The sequence below is a fragment of the Macrosteles quadrilineatus genome, unplaced genomic scaffold (genome assembly GCF_028750875.1).
Source record: "Macrosteles quadrilineatus isolate MER2022 unplaced genomic scaffold, UCM_ALF_1.0 Scaffold_3__2_contigs__length_128488019, whole genome shotgun sequence".
NCBI classification, from domain to species: Eukaryota; Metazoa; Arthropoda; class Insecta; order Hemiptera; family Cicadellidae; genus Macrosteles; species Macrosteles quadrilineatus.
The window spans coordinates 97,013,420-97,027,446 of NW_026542596.1; the positions used below are offsets into that span (position 1 = coordinate 97,013,420).

At 34.2% G+C, this 14,027-nt stretch overlaps 1 protein-coding gene across 2 annotated transcripts in view; it reads left to right on the top strand.

Annotated features, from left to right (window-relative positions):
• The first annotated feature begins 1,769 nt into the window (after nt 1–1,769).
• The window catches only part of LOC128991046 (protein jim lovell-like), a 149,679-nt gene continuing 137,421 nt past the window's right edge, over nt 1,770–14,027 (top strand). For both annotated transcript variants that reach the window (XM_054413763.1, XM_054413765.1), the window contains exon 1: nt 1,770–1,838. The gene's annotated coding sequence lies outside the window, so the exon portion shown is untranslated. The remainder of the gene's footprint in view (nt 1,839–14,027) is intronic.

Sequence of the window (14,027 nt, forward strand, 5' to 3'; positions counted from 1 at the left end):
CGCATATTTAAGAAAAGTCGTCCAGGGAGTACAGGAGCCTAACAATAACCATAAACAAATAAAGCTTTAATGATCTCGGAAGTAATGCAATCCGAAGTTGAAGTTGTTTTCACGATTTATAATTTACATTTGAATGCAGGTCAGTGTTTTCATGATGAGGATGAAATACTTGCTATTGAAACGCGAGAAATAACGGACTCAAATGAAGCCAGCAGCGAAGTTGCAACTGTCCATAAAACTTACTTTCTTCTTTGAGCTCTTCCTCGCCATCCTTTGTAGCTGATATCACGGCTTTCTTGCTACAACTATAACGAGCAACACCGTTGTAATCAAGTAATCGTTGGATTTGATTTAGTTTTGAAAGTAATAATTTTTACAGATACCTTGGCCTTTGGACTATTTGATGGTCACTTCTTGTATAAAAGCACAGAATACTGTTGTTCTTCAATCCTAAACAGTAACTAATCGCTTTTCATTCGTGCCTAAAATATATCGTTGACCAGACTTTTTAGGTTTTGGGTACATAAGTGAAAATTTTGAATTGTCTAACTAAGATTTGGCTAAGAATACGCTATAAATTGATTATTTTAATGTTCATTATCGGTTGTATGCGCTATCAAACATGTTGTAAACATTAAAAAATACACCAAATGTTAGTAGTCAATATCTGGATTGACTTCAGAAAAAACTATTCAGTGTTTTCAATTAATTAGTTGTGTTACTATCAGTTAATTGAGTACTGCTACAGTTTATAACTACACTTTCTTGGTACTTACATTCCAAACTAAAGTGAGAAATGTGGACGAGCAAATGTAAGTTGAGAAAATCCAACCTTTGCTAACATTCATAAGCATTGAGAGGTCGCATAGTGTCATTTACACAATTTACCCTCAGTAGAACCTCGATAACAAGACTCTCAAGGGGATGATTAAACAATAAGACGTTTTAAAAATTCTAAATTGTTATCGAGGTTTTCAATAATATGATATGAGGGGTAAAATACATTCAAGGAGATTTGGAAATGACACTTGTTATCAGGGGTGACTTGTTATCGAGGGTCTTGCTGTCGATGCTCCACTGAAGCTAAATAGTCCATAATATAGCTTAGTAGACGAGTGGTTATAGTGAAGGTCGTTGGTTCAAATCCAAGCGAGGTCGTTTCTAGACCCAGATGCAATTTTTTGTTATTGGGCTATGAATTAATGATGCTATCTAACAAAACGTTCGACATTAGACAGTAACAAGTCCAGGGTTTGGACCGTTCCCTTAAAAAAAATTAAAAATGCAACTGGCGTACAAACACACAAACAATATATATGTTTCACTTAATTGAAAACTGATTGTTTTGAAACGTTTTAAATTTCACAATCAATTATTCCCAAATTACTTAATCGACCAATTCGTAATCATTTAGTCCCGAATTTGAAGAGGCCCAAGGTGTGAAATGGCGAGACTACAAACTACCTGATCGCAGTACACTATGGCACAAGAGATTAAATAAAAATAAGAGAATTGACTATTAGAGGTTGTGTTTATCACGGGAGGGGGGGAAGAAGGAGTTACAGAGGGGTGTGGGGGGGAGGAAGGGAGGACCCGCCTCCTTCATTCAGTCTCGCAGATCCGCGCCGCGCGCAGACGCATCGCTCCCGAGCCACTTCGCTCACTTACAAATTACTTCCATTATTTTTGTAATCCATTTGTATTCCGACTGTGTTTTGTGATTTTTCATTACATTACGTGGCGGTTAATTACCAGAGTGTGGCGGGAAACCGCTGTTAAGGATCGATCAGCTGATAAGATGCGCGCCCCCACGTGGACTTGGACCACCTGTTGATAAGGTGAGTGATAAGAGATCAGCTGTTGTTGTAAGATAGACTGTAGTGGTTTGAGAAATATAAGTTCCAGTGTTTAGATATTGTTTAAACGTAAATTATTGATAAGTTTAATTTAAGTGGTTAGTTATTTAGAAAAAAAAAGAATTTGTAAATCAAAGTTTATTTTCTTCTTGCTATTGTTAATGCTTTTTTGTAGTATTAAAATATAATGTGACGATAACTACATATACGTAATTTTCGCTTCAGGTCATAATATGAAAACTATTGAATTTACATATTACAAATTTAAAATCAATGCCCTACAAAGTTTAAAAACAAATAAAAATAAATATTGGTACATCTTATGTGTAGTTTCAAACGTTTTGAATATGCCTTTTGACAGGATTAAACCATCTACTTTATGTAATCTGAAAAATCAATATTGGTAAAAGTACCTTATTAAAATCTGAGTATAAAATACAGATTGTGGTATCAGACATAAATCCAAAACAAATCTTTATTCAAGTATGTTTTGTGAGAATCTATCTTCGTTCCGAGCTCTTTAACGCTAAATATATAATGCCCTTGCAAACGTTAACAGAATTGGTATGATTAAAGTATGATCGTGCCACTAAGAAAAAATAAAATAAAAACAAAAAATACGCTTAAAACACCTAAAACAAATGTAATTTACTAGAGTAGGGACCGTCTGTCGAAGGATATTGTCAGGCAAGCTTAACTTTGATATGTTCGTTAAAACTCACGCACAGATTACTAAGTTCTCAAATAATTTATACAAACACCTTAGTTAAAAATTACAAATGTTGTAATTAAGGAATAAATCGGTTCCTTATCCCAAACAATTGCATGTTCTACTCGACAATGTATTCCTCGAACAATGTTTCCCCAACAGTAATTTAAAAGAGTTGAAAAATGCATAGTTAGGCACAAACAATTATGTAAACGTCACCCTCTAAACAAGTAAAACATGACAAGCGGTTTAGCATGTACATCATGGTTATATACAGCAAGGATACTATTAATTATTTAGTTACTTGCACACGTGCAGACCATTGCCTATTACATGCGCTTCTGCTCTATTGGTGTTATAAAGGTACATTTTGTATTCATTCTCCATGGATTTAATAATTTAAGGACGCTCGACCGATAAGTAGTAGGAGTCCAACATAATTATGGTGAGTTCAAACACCCACAGGCTTTCTCATTAATTAGTTTGATGCGGAATAAAAGGTCAAATAAATCTTAAATCATGAAATACTGATACTTAATATCATTATTAAAGTATTAAATTTTTATAGGCAGTGTTCAAAGATAAACTCCATAATAACTGACAAATAGGCCTATTAATGCACGAGGCTTTACTGTAGGGTAAAGAATGTAAAGCACGTGTGTTGCAATGAACAATGGACCATATGTTGGCAACAATGAGTTATAAACTCAATCGATTTTATAGGTATAGTAACAAGTCTTGGTTAGGAAATCGGTAGCGTTAAACATTCGTGAATAATTTAATTTAGTAGCCTATATGGTAACTATTTATTGGATATTTAATGCGTCGCTAGTTTTAACGTGTAGGGAGTGATCAAAGTATGAACTACTGTTAATAATGTACATGGAATAGTTCAATTATATGTTCTCATTTTACTAGAAAGATATATACTGAATTGTACGGTGAATTTGGTGTAAATTCTTCCAAAAAATTAAATAAATCATCCAATCACAAATTGATCTTATGTTTTTATCAAAGAAGAATCTTCAATTGTGAGTTGTAACTTGTAATTGCTTTGTATCAAAGCTTTTTATTGCTTTAAAAAGACTGTAATAGATTTTAAAATGCAGAATATCTTGAAAAATAATTATGATGGCACTCGTTCTAGGGCCATTGAAAATATTTATTAAAAATATTTGTTTGTGTTAAACATGTTTAGACTAAATGCATTACATTTTGAATCTGCCTATCTGCCTATCTATAATTTCGAACTGGTAATACATAATTTCTCCAATGTTTTTTAATAGATTTTAAGCTTTATATATATTTTTTTACGTATGGCATTGCAGCTATCTAAGGATTCATCCTAACTATCATTACTTATGTATAAATATTATTGTATAAGTTTCTATTAGCTCAACCAAGCTCAACTCATGCAATCAAGTTCCAAGCTGTTAAAATGTTAATTTAATTTTTAAGTAAAAAGTTAAAAAATTGTTGCCTGTTTTATGATTATGATTTCTTCACCGTCATTTGTAAAATGTAATGTGAAACAAAATTAATACTTCACGTTTTAAAAAAGGAAGCAATTATAAATTAGGATCTCCTTAAACTACGATTCTACTTACTTGTAACATAAGCAGATGACTTGAAAATTTCTTGTTTTTTTTCTGTACTGTATTAAAAATTATTGTACGACAGATATTTGTAGAGTTCTCAAATTTAGAAAAATGTATTCTTGTTTTGAGGGAAAATATCATCCTTGAAAATATTGTTTTCTATAAACAACCGCACCGATTAGTTCCTTTATCACTTTACTAAACACTATCGGTAACTGGCAGTATTTGAACCAAATTTCTAGTACTGTGTAGTTCCAGAACTTTTGTCGCTGTACTCTTTTTCTCGACAGCAGCATGCAGTTTTATTAACATATTTTTAACAAGATCGTTTATCAATTTTCTGTTATTAATAAAAATAAATTTTTGAGAAACGCCATATATTTTTGGGGTAATATGTTTTTCCCCATTGATTCAAACCTTATAAGCTCAAGGGTGGTGATACAACTCGATACTAGTATTCATGTGAATGACAAAAATGATCAAAATGTGAGACTCATCCAACGATTATAGTTTTTAAATAGTTCATACGAAGACAAATAATATGACACTCTTCGTATGACGAAAGAAAAAAGTTCTTGATGATGGCTCTAAATAGGAGCCGAAACTAGTTGTGTTCGCAACATGACTGGATAGGATTGGATTGCCTAATATCAGGTATTTGAACCTTTTTAATATCATTTAGCAATCCGGAGGCAAATAATATCTAAATGTAGTCAATCTTATCTACAATGAAGTTACAAAAATAATTTTAAACAAACAAATCACTCAACAAATATAGCAAAATATTAATCTTTTGTAAAAAGATTACCTTGAAACTTGCAAAACTACTAAAAATTGTATTGTGTACAGTTAAAGTTTGGTTTGGTTATTTCAGTCATTAATACTTTGTATAGGAATTTATTATTAATAATTGTGATTCGTAAACTTGTGATATTCACAAAGTATCCGCACTTAATAAAAAACTTCCAAAGAAAAAACAAAAGATAAAGTTCGTGATTTGTCAAATCAAAGTTGACAGAGTACCATAAAAAACAACAGTCTGTCTACTCTAAAACAGTATCCAATAAATAAATAATTCCAAGAGGTGTCATCACTGTTAAACAATGTTCAGCCTTTTTATTTCATATTCGATATAAGACTACTATAGTTTTATTTTAATGGAATCTTGATTGCAATGTTTCAAAAGAAATCATAAACCTACACTTAATATTCCCTTGACATCGTGGTGTGCTCTCAATATTTTTAATGTAGTTCCACTAGTTTTTGGAGGGTTAGTGCTATTGAACGTGGTATTGAAATTTTATACTAAATTAATCAATAAAAGTAAGAAATACAAGTTTTTTTTCTTAAATACAAAACATTTTAACCACATGGTAACATAAATCAAAATATATCTAGTAAAACAGATTACCTCCCCGGTACTGGATCCAGTTGTCCATGATCATTGGGTTTTTAATAAATGGTTCTGACTAATGAAACAGCTGATCTTAGTCGGTAACAAAGCTACACAGATCATCTAACTCCATATTACACTCATCCTTCAAGCATATTTGAGGTAAAATACGCACTTAAGTGGTGCCCCATCTCAATAATTAATTGATTGATTAATTAAAAAATGTATGTCCCTGTGTAGGGTTTGGATTTGATTTAAAATAAGATGTCGATTTCTCATTTTAAGTAATACTAAAACTATACACTTAAGTAATGAAACTACTTCTATCTATACTATTATAAAAAAGAGGTGGTTGCTGTATGTGTGTATGTGTGTATGGGAAAAGTAAACTCGAAAAATACTGGTCGGATTGGGCTGAAATTTGGCATGATGATAGCTCACATTCCCGATTAACATATAGGCATATTCTTATTTCAAAAATCCTTTCGGGCTCCGCCCCAGTGGCTCTTGAGTTTCCCATGTTAACCTTATGAGAAATGGAATTATTGAATCTTAACAGCTGTTTCAATTAAACAAGTTGGTTCTGTTCTATGATGTTCAATAGCATTAAAGTTACAAGGATTACCAACAGGGTGCAGCACTATTATTTCTTTTACATTTATGACAACAGCTAATTTGCAACCAAAAGGTGAGTGAGCGTAGCGAACGAACTTCAACCTGGAGGCGAGTTAGCGTAGCGAACGAGCTAACCTGAAGGCAAGTGAGCGCAGCGAACGAGCTCCAACCTAAAGGTGAGTGAGCGTAGCGAACGAGCTCCAACCTAAAGGTGAGTGAGCGTAGCGAACGAGCTCCAACCTAAAGGTGAGTGAGCGTAGCGAACAAACTTCAACCAGGACGTGATTGAGCCATGCGAACGAGATAATCTTGAAAATTAAGAAGTTAAACGGGGCAAAGCCCGCGGGTTACAGCTAGTATATGATACAAATGCCAATAAAGTTTCTTGTACAAGCTTAAAGTTTTATCAACCATTGGTTGGATATTTTTATATTCATCGACTTTATTTGTTTATATAGTATTAAGAGATACCATGCAAGACGCTGAGAAAGGCCGTGGATGAAGCTAATGAATAGTAAACTTTTTTAAAGTTTGCCAACAATAGTTTTAGCTCCCGAAATAATGCGTTTCAATTAAATTTTGTCACAGATACAACGTAATACAAATTTTTAATCTTTTAAAATTCAAATAAGTCCACGGCCGTGGAGAATATTAATAGTAATTTAGGTTGGCTTATTTATTAATAACATCGTATGAATGTCGTCAAAGACGGTTATAAGACACTAATAAACTCCCTCGGCTGACCTTCTTCTTTCACACTTCTGATTTCAAGTTATAGAACATTGTTCATCATATTGCACTGAATATTAAACCCTTCCATTATGTTTAATCGAAGTATATTCTATTGATTAACTTTGCTAAATCTATTGAAAGTTACAGATGGAAGAATAGGCTCTAATAAATGTTCGTGACTTATCTGAGCTTTTAACGTATTTTGATCATTGTGTTTAAAGAATTTTTAATTTACAGATTCTAATTTAGCGTAAAAAACAAAATACAAACGTATATAAAATCGAGACCATTACAAATATAACTGTTTCAGTGGTCCCTGTGAGATTTATTATTCGGCAGTTTTAAGGATTCCACTAAATTTTGTAGTCTTTTTAAATTTTTTACCTCATAACACCTTACATGTTACAGCATAAATTAAATGACTCAAAATTCAGTACATAGCATGATTGTTTTCACTCAGTGTTTTGCAATTTACCTTTTTTTCTAACTACTAATGTAAAAACATCATTGAACTCAAACTCTTAGTGTCAGAAGATTGCACAATTGATAAACGCATAAACTACGTATAAAGCAAAATAATAATGATATTTTATTGTTTAACAAATAATCAATATTCTCCTTTTAATTTAAGTTTTAGTCAATCATTAAGAAATCTTTAGCAGAAGGTAAATACAAAAGTCTAATGACACTTGAAATAATTACTTATATTATACTCCTAGACTGTTTTGACTAAACGATAAATATATGATGGATGGTGGTGGAGATTTCTTTGTAGTTAATTATCTGATGTATTCAATTCTTTAACAAAACATTAAACTCGTTAAAGACGGTTAGTTGTAATTCATTCACGAAGATCGTCTAATTTGTATTTACTGAGATTTGCACATCTCACAATACATCACTCATCACAAAGCAACGATATAATCTAAAAAAAAAATAGCTCAGAATCAATGTTGAAATCGGAATAGTAACAAAGAGATAAAGACAAAGGACCCGCCGAAAACACAGAAGAAGAGAAAATAATTTTGACAAATTGTTGGCGCGGAGCGGAACACAAGCGGTCATCTGCGATTGGATACACACACTTACGTGAGCGCGTTGTACTTTGATCTGCGCTATGTGGAGCGTGACCGCGGAGTTTAGCCATAAACACAGATCGATTCAATATATCGTCCTGACATGAATGTGAAGCCACCGGGACCACGAGGAATTACCGTGGTATTGTGGGTAGAACAGTATGGGGAATACAACCTTCTAAGGGGCTATAGGCGTAGATGACTAGAACCTTGGTAGATGGACTTGGTATCGTGAACCTTATAAGAGTGCCCAGAACCTTACAAGAGACCTAAGAGGGGCTAGAACCTTATAAGAGTGCCCAGAACCTTACAAGAAACCTAAGAGGTGCTACAACCTTATAAGAGTGTCCAGAACCTTACAAGAGACCTAAGAGGTGCTAGAACCTTATAAGAGTGTCCAGAACCTTACAAGAGACCTAAGCTAAAACCTTATAAGAGTGCCCAGAACCTTACAAGAGACCTAAGAGGGGCTAAAACCTTATAAGAGTGTCCAGAGCCTTACAAGAGACCTAAGAGGGGCTAGAACCTTATAAGAGTGCCCAGAACCTTAGAGACCTAAGAGGGGCTAAAACCTTATAAGAGTGTCCAGAGCCTTACAAGAGACCTAAGAGGGGCTAGAACCTTATAAGAGTGCCCAGAACCTTACAAGAGACCTAAGAGGGGCTAAAACCTTATAAGAGTGCCCAGAACCTTAGAGACCTAAGAGGGGCTAGAACCTTATAAGAGTGCCCAGAGCCTTACAATAGACCAAAGAGGGGCTAAAACCTTATAAGAGTGCCCAGAGCCTTACAATAGACCAAAGAGGGGCTAAAACCTTATAAGAGTGTCCAGAGCCTTACAATAGACCAAAGAGGGGCTAAAACCTTATAAGAGTGCCCAGAGCCTTACAATAGACCTAAGAGGGGCTAAAACCTTATAAGAGTGTCCAGAACCTTACAAGAGACCTAAGAGGGGCTAGAATCTTAAAAGAGTGCCCAGAACCTTACAAGAGACCTAAGAGGGGCTAGAACCTTATAAGAGTGCCCAGAGCCTTACAATAGACCAAAGAGGGGCTAAAACCTTATAAGAGTGTCCAGAACCTTACAAGAGACCTAAGAGGGGCTAGAATCTTAAAAGAGTGCCCAGAACCTTACAAGAGACCTAAGAGGGGCTAGAACCTTATAAGAGTGCCCAGAGCCTTACAATAGACCTAAGAGGGGCTAAAACCTTATAAGAGTGTCCAGAACCTTACAAGAGACCTAAGAGGGGCTAGAATCTTAAAAGAGTGCCCAGAACCTTACAAGAGACCAAAGAGGGGCTAAAACCTTATAAGAGTGTCCAGAACCTTACAAGAGACCTAAGAGGGGCTAGAACCTTATAAGAGTGCCCAGATCCTTACAAGAGACCTAAGAGGGGCTAAAACCTTAGTATGACTACTAGCATAGACAAATAGAATAAATATTTGTCTAGGCTACTAGATAGAACCTAATGAGAATGACTAGAGTCTTATGAAAGTTACTAGAACAGTATAAGAGGGGCAAGAGCATTGGTATGGTGACTATAACCTATTAAGAGTGACTAGATGCTTTTTAGGGGCTATAATCGGATCTCCTCTACGGGCTAGAACGTTGGTATGGTGATTAGAACCTAAAGTGACTAGAGCCTTATAAGAAGGATTAGAACAGTATATGAGAGACTGGAAACGTGGTATGACGACTAGATCCTATTAAGAGTGACTATAAGCTTTAAGAGGGACTAAAACCTTGGTATCACGACTAGAAGCTAATAAGAGTTGCTTGAACCGTATCTCCTTTACGGACTATCTATTATAAATAAAGCCTCATGAACATAAGGGTTTTTTATAATTTTAATTCTTCTCGAAAACAGTTCATAATTTGCAGTACAAGAAACGTAAAACCAAAGTAAATTCTTCAAGGTTGCAAAACTTGTTTTGGCTGATTCGCCGAAATAAGTTTTTACACAAACTTCTCTTCGTGATACTTCATCTCTAGAAATCCATATTCTAGTAAACATTACTAAAATACACTTTACTTTAACACATTACTTTAAATAACAAATACACATGCAAACGTTACCACTTTGTGCCAGGATGTTGATGAATTTGTGTATCATAAACATATTCAGCAGTTTAGAACTATTCCGGTCAAGCACGACATCCTCCATGTATGACCAGCAACAGCTTTATCTCATCGTCGTATCAGTTTTTTGGAGGGAACGGTCGGTGACAACGTGTCTTGGCGGGTAAATTATTTGCGATGATGTCGCATATCTGAGGATGGAATGTATAATGAAGCCGTTACACCAAGTGAGAGATGGAATATGTGATGCTTCTAACTACAATACTGCACACTTCTATTTTAGTTGGTTCAGTGCGGAGAATAATCATAATATTCATCATATGAGTTTTTTTCAGTGGTAAATGCATTAAAAACATGTTGCTTTTGTAAATATTCTTCACTTTTAGGAGTAAATTATTGGTAAATTATTTTAAAAGCTGACGTTACATTTAAATGAAGCAAGTATGAAGTTCTAGATGAATATGGCTATCTAAAAGGAAGGTGAAGTTTTATAGACGCAACCAATGTCTTGTTTAATTTTTTTTTGCTAATCAACGTCTAGCTTGTCAAAGGACTTTTCATTTATCATTTATACTGCATAACAAAAGTAGTAGAGTTTGAAAAAAATGTTTACCTACGACCGTTTTTTAAAGTAGCCGTTTCAGTTCAGTTCTTAGAATTAAAAGGTTTCTCATAACAGCATAGTTTACTCATAACAACACGGGTAACGGACCAATGAGGTTCAAGGATTGAGAGAGGAGAAGCAATGTAATGATTCGAAATTCAACTAATCAGCTGTTCAGGCCAATTTAATTGTTGAGTGGTGCTATTAGAGTTTGGTTCAATGTTTCGTTGCATCACTGTCAGTGGCAATGAGAGATTATAAACAAAAACATAACCTCTCTTAGAAGTTATGATTAGTGATTTTTTAGTAATTATAACACTGTCATAGGTAAAGTAGTGTACGCAACTCGCGTAGATAATGTTAACGACACGAGTAGAAAATTTTAGGTACGAACCTTCTACGATCAATAAAATGGTAACTCATGTTATAATTCCTATCGACACAGTCTAAATACTAAAAACATTTAAAAAAAAATGTTGGTCCAAAACCCTACGAGGAAAAATCATTGCATATCCTTAAGTAGTAAGAATAACATGCTATGCAAAATTGAGGCACAATAAATTAAAAACCTGAAGACCAAGAAATAAACTAAGAAATTGGCTATTTTTATAAGCCAATTTTTAAGCTATTTTTATAAGAAGGCCGAAAAAGAACATGACATGTTTAACCAGCTACAGACATACTCTTCTACTTCGGTTTGTCACCTTAAGGTCAATACAGTTTTAAGGTTGTTTTACTCAACGCACAATGTTTTTACCCAGTTATGTGAATTCATGCCAAGAAAACACCACTAATACAGACATTCACAGTCATATAATGAATTATGTAATTGACAGGTATCTAAAAACAATTAGTAAAAACATCTCGCGTCGTTAAAAGAACAATTCGGTCTAGAATGGTGGCTGTAGTTAGTAGCTAACGTGTTGAACGAACTTGCGTGTTCCGCTCAGAAAAACTCCTAATAGTAGGTTTTTATTATTCAAAAGATTCATAATTTACAAAGTGTCGACTTGTACTTAATGTTTCCACCCGGTTTCGGTGGTCGAATAGATGTGTGAATGGTGTATTAGACACATTGAATTTGTTTGAGCCGAATACAATGTCTGTGCGTAAAAATAACAAGAAATATATTTTGTTAATTTGTTTAGTGGGTGCTTCTACTCTTTTAGTTTCCCTTCATGAATCCCCTAAAAACTGGTATAGGGTTATCTTAACTCACGGACATTTGAACATGTTAACAAATAAGTAATAGATAAAGTATTGTATTTTTTTACATCCGAAACTCCTGTAGTGTAATTTGGACAAAATTCCACAATAAATATCCTTTACCTACGACCATTTTTTAAAGTAGCCATTTCAGTCCAGTTGTTAGAATTGAAAAGTTTCACTTTACAGCTGTTTACTTTCATATCCGCATAGTTTCATTTCATATCCGCATAGTTTTCTCATATCCACACAGGTAACGGACCAATGAGGTTCAAGTATTGAGAGAAAAGAATTAAAATTGTAATGCTTCGAACGTCAACTAATCAGCTGATCAGCTGATCAGTTGACCAATTTAATTGTTGATCCGACTTGTTCATGTTGATACTCGCGTATTCTTAATTAAGTTGGTGGAAGTCCAAAAACGAAATATTTGCCGAATTGTACCTGATACAATATTATTTATGGTAAGAATGCTGCTAGCAATGTAATATTTAACGAAGTTTAACAAACACGTAATTACAGGAAATCAGCTGATTATACAACAAGTCGTTGCATCACTTTCAGTGGCAATGACAATACACGAAAACATAACCTCTCTAAAAAGTTATCAGTAGTGATTGTTAGTAATTAAATCCAGATTGATAGTAATTAAAAAACGGTCGTAGGTAAAGTAGTGTACGCAACTCGCGTTAATAGTCTTTACGACACGAGTAGAAACTTTAAGGCACGAGCCTTATCGTTGCGTAAACTACTATTACGTAACACAGGCTGCATTGATAAAGTTAAACTGTTTGAACTAGTTATAAATAACTTCCAGTACAGTTAAAACGGCGTTCCTCATCGGAAAAAATAAAGCTGTGTTAAATGTGCAAAATTAGCAGATAAGCCTAGGTTTTAAGTATTCAATAGTTTTAAGTGTCCAAATCTTAACCACTTTACTATTGAAAACTAGAAGAAATGTTTGGTTCCTCAATCTTAAAATGTGTAATTATTTAATTCAACAAGCCAATGTCATAAGACACTTCACTAAAACCATAGCTACTGTAAGCATAAATTAAACACTAACCCTTATATATTTTCCATTTTGATGTAACAACTGAAGACATATTTCATGTACATTTCTGTCCGATTTATGTAGTGTTGTTTGAAAATTAGTGCGCCATATTGTTACTATTTAGTTCCTGTTATTCCATCATTGTTTAAGACTGACTAACAAAACTACTAATCTATTGACATTTATATAATTTTATAAATAAAGAGCGAAGTACACTGTAAAAAGTACCCTATGCAAGGAAATTATTTAGTAAACATTAGTAAACTTATCGTAACCAGGCATAGATACGCACATAAAAATATGTTTCGGATTTCCAAGAAAATTATGAGTCCAGCTTTGGTTTTGGAAAACCTTTTTTTACCTTCCGTTAACACTTGATGTAGACTAAACATTGCTTATTTTAGAGCAAATTTAACAGTTTTTACACTTCATTCATAATTAATTGCAATAACAATAATATGAATACTAGTTCACAAAATCAACCAGCCTTTGTAGGGTTAAAGGCAATCAAATAATTCGTCAACAAAGAGAATACACACCCAAGTGTTATCGGACTATACAACTTAAAACTGTCTGTAAATGTCCATAATAATAAAAATATGCAAGGAAGTGTAATCCGTGGGATGATCACTGGTTAGCTTGGCGTTAAATATCTGCATTACTGAAGCTCTGTTGTCTGTTACTTCTTCCACCTCAGGGTGTTTAATAGGGCATTTTCCAAGATTCAGCGGACGACTTTTAGTTAACAAATGCTAGCACGTTTAGAAATTTTTCACGGTTAGGGCAATAAGTCTATGCAGTAGACCCTATCTGAAGTCAAAACAGTCAGATATCCAAAATCCAATTGCCTTGAGCACTGGGGAGCAAGCTGGTCTAGAGGTAGAGCACGGGACTTTCATCCGTGAGGTCCCGGGTTAAAATCCCGTCAAATCACCAATGGATTCGAAGTGATAAACTATCAATTATTTGGGGACGTCACTATGTGCGTATTTTAACCCAAATATGAGTGAAGAATGAGTGCAGGATGAGTGGCGCGATCTTGTAGTCTTGTTAGTGACTAAGGCCGACATATTCCTTAGACATAGCTGTTAATCTATATAATTAAT